The sequence below is a fragment of the Miscanthus floridulus genome, chromosome 6, assembly GCF_019320115.1.
Source record: "Miscanthus floridulus cultivar M001 chromosome 6, ASM1932011v1, whole genome shotgun sequence".
NCBI lineage: Eukaryota > Viridiplantae > Streptophyta > Magnoliopsida > Poales > Poaceae > Miscanthus > Miscanthus floridulus.
Genome location: NC_089585.1, coordinates 51,177,259 through 51,185,439, shown reverse-complemented (window position 1 = coordinate 51,185,439; position 8,181 = coordinate 51,177,259).

The window sequence follows — 8,181 nt, the reverse complement described above, 5'->3', positions numbered from 1 at the left end:
CTATTACATGCCAATACACAAGATAAATATCATAGATACATAAGGAATGACATGATGCTCATAATGAATAGATCACAGTAAGTGTTTAACGAAAACATCACTGGGCACTCGTTTACCGATTAAGAACAGCTCTATTCAAATCACTTTAAAACATGTATCTCACTTAACTTGAGGAACAAGATCAACTTACCTAACCTACATAACCTAAGATAAAGATGCTCATCTTCAGTTAAAGGCCTAACACCTAGGAACATTACCACAAGCTTAGAAATAGTAAAGGCATACTTAAATCAACAGTTAAGGTTTCATATGCAAACGAGCAGTTCCTTAATTTAATCACAACAAGAGTTCTATAATTTCAAATGACTTGCAAGAGGACATTCTGGAAAGCTTATGAAATTCTCTACAACTCATTTATAAACATCAAAGCATGATTCTTACGTTAATCGAATCGAATTCAAGTAAACCTAGAATCTGTCCAGAAATGACAGGTTTACTAAATTAAATATTTAGTGATGATGCAAAAGCATAATTGGACCAAACCAAGTTTACCAACTTGTTGTGCATACCAGAGGAACATCAGAAAGTATAGTGCCAACTTCTAAATAGATTATTTAATGTCATTTTCTAATTTATTTAGTTAATTAGGTGATTAAAGCAATATATAGTAAAACTATACAGAAAAATCTACAAAAATTACAGTAGCTACCCCATGCTTCATATAGACTAGCATAAAAATTTCAAAGCAATTGGACAAGCACAACTTGCTATATCAAAAATAACAGATGGCAAGTCTATTTCTAGCATAATTAGGAAACCCTATGGAAAAGTGTCAAGCAACGAATTTCACATTTTTCCTACTATCAATCTAGCATAAGAATATCACTCACCAAATTTTACCTTTACTGGATCTATAGAAAAATTATAAAAATTCACACAAGATCCATCCATACAAACAAGAGAATTTCCTAACTCTTACCTACAGTGTCCAAAATGTATGAAAATTTAACTATAAGCTATTCATGATATGAGCAGTACACCATAAAAATTCCATGCCATTTGGAGCTTCACAGAAAAAGATATAATTACCCCTATTTCCCACATGATTAAAAGAGATAATTAGCAACTCCATTTTTCATAACAAAACATGGCATAAATTATATTTTTTATATAAACTAGACATTACCAGAAACTCAACAAAATTGGAACCACAACATTTGGATCTACCAACCAAGAGATATACATTTTTGAATATGTACTCAAATCTGTGAAAAAGAATAAAACAAAACAAAAATGGAAACCCTATCAGCTACTAGGCCGGCCTAGAAGGCCATTGCAGCCTGCGAAGCACGCGCGTCAGTGCTCAGTGCGGCCCAAAAACGGCGTGGCCCAGGTCGGCTCCCGCCTGAGCTCGGCGACTGACGAGCGGGTCCCGCAAGACAGCAAGACAGACAGGGGAGGCAAGAAGGACGACGGCGTAGCTCGTCGCCGGTGGCAGCTCCGGCGAGGCCATCGGTGCCAACGTGTTCACCTCACCCATGCGCACCTAGGGATACCATCAATTGTAGCCATTCCAAGCGACTAGAGGAAGTGGCGACGGCCATGGCGGTGCACGGCCACGAGGTTGACCGGCTCCGGCAAGGCGACGGCGTCACTGGCCCTAGTGGCCTACCCTACGAGCATCAGCATCACTCACTGGACCTAGAGCAAGGGAAAGAGGGGACGGTAAGAGGCTTGAGCGGCACAGCCACGTGCGAGCTCAGCCGACGGTGGTCATGGCGACCCGGTGGAGCCACCTTCACGGTGAGCTCTACCTGAGGTGAAAACAAGATGACGGTGGGGTCGAGGACGTGGAGGAGCTCACGGTGGTGCTATGGTTCAAAGGAATCGGACAATGGCGCTCGGTTATGGTGGATTTGGCTCGACGGCGGCCACGGCTTCCCGGTCGCCGCGCTCGCGTGGAAGAAGATGGCAGAGAGTGAACTGGCGAGATGAAGAGCGAGTGAGTGAGGCGCTAGCTTTCATCTGGAGCACGGACGCGCGACGTGGAGACGCTAGCAGAGCATGCACGCCACGCGGTGCTCAGCCCCTGAACCGATCGGCCACGGCGAACACTGAAGGTTTTCTAAAACGGCTGAATCGACGCTCGATGGCATGACTAACAGCGCGACTTTGGCGATCTATATGTCCCAAACTATGGTGATCTGGTTCATGGTATAGTTGACAAAATTGAAGATCTAAGTGAGGACTACAACTTTGTCAATTGGAGCTCGAGTTGGTTCGGCCTGGTTAGGAAGATACAAGGCTCCAAACAATGATACAAGAAACTGAAAATCGACTCTTGGACTTAGAAAAATTCTAAGTGTAGAATTCACCCCAAATCTGACTTGTGGGCCATGTTTGAGACTGTTCCACACATTTTCATGAGTTGGTCACAAAATAACTTTTGTTCCTTGATAAATTGGCTACAACTTTGGTAAAGGGTGCACATCCATGCAAGGTCACTAGGTTATACTTTTGAATCAGTCAAACTAGTGGCACTCTATAGGTCATCCTAAGTCAAACCTCCACCTAGAGGGCAATTTAGTCATTTTGGTCCACATGAACAATGTCCCATAATCACCCTAAGTGTAGTTAAGGTGTATTAGACCATAATTAACCACTCTACACAAGTGCTACACCAACTTCTAAGGATCACATGTGATGAAGCAACAAAACACTCAATTTTTACTCTAATATTGCAATTCCATGTTTCACATGTTTCATGACTTTGTTGAAATTTTAAACTTGTCATATTACTACCATGTTGCCATGTTTCAAGGTATGAGAAACTCATGTTGCATTCACATGTTGCACTACTACCATTCACAAACAATTAAGTATGAAACAAACATAATTGAGAATGTTGCATATGCATGTTTCAGTAACGATGGCATGATGAGATAGATGATGCACATGTTTATGAAATGAAATGCAATTTTGTGGGAGCCAAACACCTAGGGTGTTACAGATATGGTGGAACTTGCTAACTTTTATGCTATGAGAGGTATTCGACCTTGGCAAATTCCTCTTCGAAAATGCGCTGGTAGCGGATGAATGGTAGAAATATGAGCATGGCAGGAGTCTATGGAATCCTAAGACCATCAATGAACTGGGTACACAATTGTTCAAGCTAAACACCTTGCACCTCGACTGCGTGTCACTGGAAAGAGTTCTATATTTCTGTCAGAATCAAAGACAACCATTGGTTCCGTGATGATAACGTTATGTACATTGAGTTTGCTGAATTACACCAACTAGTCCACCGGAACTCTCTCGACAAGACTCTCATCAGCTGCTATTGTCTGTAAGTGATTCTTTCTACTAATTAATAATAAGTCGCTACGTACGCACTACGTACGTACATGTCTGTGTTTATTATCCTCACTCTATATATATGATGCAGGTTTGAGATGGGAGAGTGCAAAAAGAGAGGGTGTACTGATATTGGTTTCATTGATCCACATATCGTATTCGAAAACCCTAAACCCCAACCAACATGGAAAGCAGAAACGGAGGCCAATATCAAGATGTTCTTAGAGAAGCAATGTGACAAGAAATGTATACTCTTCCCCTACAACTTCAGGTAAGTGTTCATAATGTCGACGATCGTGTATCCATATATATATATTCACTGTACCTGTTAGCTAATTAATGAGTGTTAATGGACATGGCAGTGAACACTGGATATTGATGGAACTCGATCTGGAGAAAGGTCTTCTAGGCATCATGGAGTCGATGAGAAAAGAGCAAAAAGAGTTCCAAGAGATGATAGATATTATTCAGAGGTAATTGCAGTCTCACTAGCAAAACTATTCTAGTCTCTCTGCATGCAAATTAATGGTCCAAATATTTTTATGTTATTTGGTAGTTGTTGGAAAAGGTATGCCAGGAACACCATATGAAACGCAAAGTGCCACTGAAAGTAGTGCTATACAAAGTAAGTACTATATACCTACCTTAGTTCAATTTCCCTATGCTCGGATGATGGCGAATCTTTTTCTCGTAAAGTGGGTTCTGCTGCAGCCCCAGGGGACCAATATCTGTGGATACTATGTTTGCGAGTTCATGAGAGTGTGCTAAAAAAGAACTAGTCTAGAGCAAAAAAGGGTAAGTGTACACACACGCACACACACACACACACACACACACACACACACACACATATATATATATATATATATATATATATATATATATATATATATATATATTCGTGATAGATACAATTTATTTATCATTATTCTTGATACATATATATATATATATATATATATATACTTTTTCTTTATCTCATATCTCAAATTGAAGACTCGTTGGTTGAAGGAAAAAACCCTAGACACACATCATCTCAAAGCAATCCAAGAGACAATATGTGGATTTCTGAATGATCAGGTCTTAACTCTCGGCGACGAGTTTTACTATGACCCAAATATGTGATGATGAAAGCCAAATTTCATATTGATCCAAAGAACATGTGATGATGAAATGTACAATTAATGCAAACTTTACATGTGACGATGAAATGTAATATTATGTTTTAGTTTACTTTTACTTGTGTTGCTTGCGTGCATTGATCGAGCGAAAACTTTACAGTACGCGCGCGTATACATATATTACTTTGCAGCGAATAATGCGTATTCGAAAACCAAATTAAAACAAAAAAGAATCATCAATTGAAATAAGCAGGAAAAGAAAAAAAAAAGACCCTTTAGTCCCGGTTGCTAATACCAACCGGGAATAAAGGAGTCAGCCCAGGCGCCGGCGTGGCTATCTTTTTAGTCCCGGTTGGTATCACCAACCGAGACTAAAGGTCCACTTTTATTCCCGGCTACTAATCCTTTATTCCCGAACTCTTATTCCTGGCTGCGTAACCGGGAATAAAAGGGGTTGGCAGCTGGGAATAGAAGCCCTTTTTTTTACTAGTGCGCCCCTAAACAATATATTGATAGGATTTAAACCTAAACGAAATCCAAGCCAAACTCATAATCTCAGCTTAGCCAAAGTAGACCCGATCAAATGCCGAGTCGGGTTAGAAAAGTGTCGCACAAATGTCTTTGGCCCGAGTTTGACCCGACGCACTGACAAGTTGGGCTATTTATCGAGTTTTCACACTTTGGGTCGGTTTTTTTTTGGTTGGGTCAGGTCATGGACCGAAAATCATAACCTAAATCCGACCACACGCATTATTCAGATTTGGTTTTGAACCAGGAAAATTTCATGCGTCATAGTTCAAATTCACAAAATAGCATGGTTTCTTAAACCCAAATTTCAATGGCACATCAGATGAAGCATAATTTTTAGCAAGGACCGCATTTTTTATGTTTGTGGTTTTGACTTTAGATACAAGGGATGATAATTCATCAAGCCAAATCTTAAAATTATGCGAACTAACTTGCTAGTTGCAAAGAAATTTGATGAAGCAAACAGAAAAGGCACATAATAATAAACAATGAGGTAAGATGCAGACAAAAACCTCAACCACGAGTAGGCTTGCTAACATGGTGGGTAAAAAGTGGGTTTTATGGGTTAGGTTCGAATATGAGCTGAGGTTAGTTTGGATGAGTGGGAACATGTTTTATGAACTTATAGGTTAGAGCGGGTAGGGTCAATTGCATGCGTGGATTAGGATGAAATGGAATGGTGTGTGGATGCGTATTGCTGGAGACGTGGGTCGCCCTTTGCTCCTGACCCTAGCAGGTCGTAGATTCATCGAGTCGGTCGAGAACTTAGATGCTCGTAAATGTGGCCAAACCCGTATACATTGGGTTGAGGCGCTGACCTAGCCGAAAGAAGTGTTTCTTCTCAGATGGGAAGTAGATGAGTGACTTTCGTGTTTTATTCTAGTGAATTCGAAGAACGACAATGACAGTTGCAGTACACGGAATAAGAAAACTGGAAGCGTCAGGTACATGGAGGACATCAGTGGCAGAGCTAGGAGCGATTCTTAGGGGGGGCAATTTGCCTTATGAAGATCAACATGTAACCAAATGCTAGAGCAATTAGGCGCTACTTTAAAAAAAATTGCAAATCATATGATTGAAATGAGGGCTTATTAGCATCTCAAAAAAAAAAAAAGTAGCAACTGGTCTGGATTGAGTACAAGTTACCATTCAAATAGATAGATCACGTATAACCTCTACCATCTAGCCTTGTTGATTAGCCATCAAGAGTTTAAAAACTAGAAAAGAATATAGAAAGAATGAAACAATCGGCAAGGCTAGAGGGATATCTGCATGGTGAGATTATTCAAAAGGTCAAATAAGAGTTATCAGAGGCTTTGATGCATGTGGTAAGAAGCGAGAAGCAAGTAACAAAAGCAGAAAATACAGATGTTGTGATGTAGATATAGGCTTTCTAGACTTCAGAAGGGAGGGGGGCATTGCCCACTTTGGCCGAGCTGTAGCTCCGCCAGTGGAGGACATCTCCATCAACTTGTTAAAAAAATTGCTACTAATCTATTTAGACATAAGACCTGGGGCTCCACGTCACGTGCTTTAATTGTCTACTAGATCTCGGTTAGGTAAGTTCCATACCATAGATCTCAGTTAGGTAAGTTCCATACCATATCATGCATACGGCGCGCCAAAACATTTACCTCATGCGTTGCTTAGCTTGGTGCCTGCTTACACCAGAATTTGGGAAGAAGAATCGCAGGGACTCGAAGGCCTCTAAGATCATGTCATCAAGGAATCAATTGCGAGTAAGTCGGTATCAGCTGATTCGGATACAACACTGGAATCGGCTTTCCTCAGATAGCGCCAGCTAATAACGACAAAAGCTACGATCAGCGACGGGACAAGGCACGTTGGACTCTACAAAAAGAGAAAGATTAGAGTCCAAGTTATCTTAAATTAGAAATGTTTTCTCTAGGACCAAAGATTGTGATGAGTCAAGCTTAGATAGAAGTCATGCATAGGTCCCGGGTATAAATATAAAACCCCAGCTATTGTAAAAACACACAATCAATCAAATATAAGTTACTTACTTTTTTCGGCTCCGGCCACCCCTTAGGAGTAGGAGTAGAGTAGACCTCGGCGAGTTCTTCAGTGAGTACGGCAGCATCGATCCGGTCGACCTTCCACTGCTTGTTTGTAAGTACTGTCAGGGCTTATACCTCTGTTCATATGGCTGCATCGATCCGGTCGACCTCCACTGTGACTCTGGTATAAGTTAGTTATCGATTCTTGTCTAGTTCAAGTAAGGCTGTATCGATTTGGTCGACCTCCACTGCTCAAACTAGATTAAGGTCAAGTTATCGGCTCTATCTAAGGGTGGCGTTCCTTCGGATAGATTCATTAAGTTACCGATATTGCTTATTGCTTCCATTATTTATTTAATTACAGCAATATCACTTCGCCCGATTGGGATTGATCTAGATCGGCCTTATATCTTGTTTAACCCATCTTTTGTTAATATAAACTGATCTGATCTGCACTTTAAACGATGAGTAATGTTTTGGCCCCGTTCGGCTGGCAGAATTTTGGCTGAAACTAACTGAAAAACACTGTTCTGTCTGAATTGTTGTGAGAGAAAAACGATGTTCTGGCTAAAAAAAGAAGCCGAACAAGTCCGAATATGGAGTAAGCCGAATAGGGCCAAATCAGCTGTTTTATATCAATCTTGATCGCGCATAGTGTGTGGTTAAGGCATGTTTGATTTTGAGTAGATCTATTGACTAGCGAAAACCGTTTCATGGCCTGTTATCACGGTCTGTGTGATTCTGCCTCACACCCCACTATTAGCACCGTAGAGTGGGGATCGTTATTCGGTAGATTTGTTCCTGAGAGGACATGACCTTAACTGTGCGCTATGCCTGAATCGGCTGATTTAGCCGATATCGAGCGCTTTCACGAATAGTTCATATCATGAGATCGTTGAAGTAGAGATAGGTTGAAAGATGTGTTAGCCCCATGATCTTATTATTGTATTACGGCCTACATGATTCTGCCTCATGCACCACTGATATTAGTGATAAGTTAGGGTCGTCGAGTCTATTGTTGTTTTTACGGCCTGCATAATTCTGCCTCATGCCCCACTGGTCATAGCGATAAATGAGATCTAATATGTTCATTAGATTTATCTTTATTAAATGATTGAATAGTGATGAGCTGTTTCTTTTATATAAAAGGGGTTCGGTTA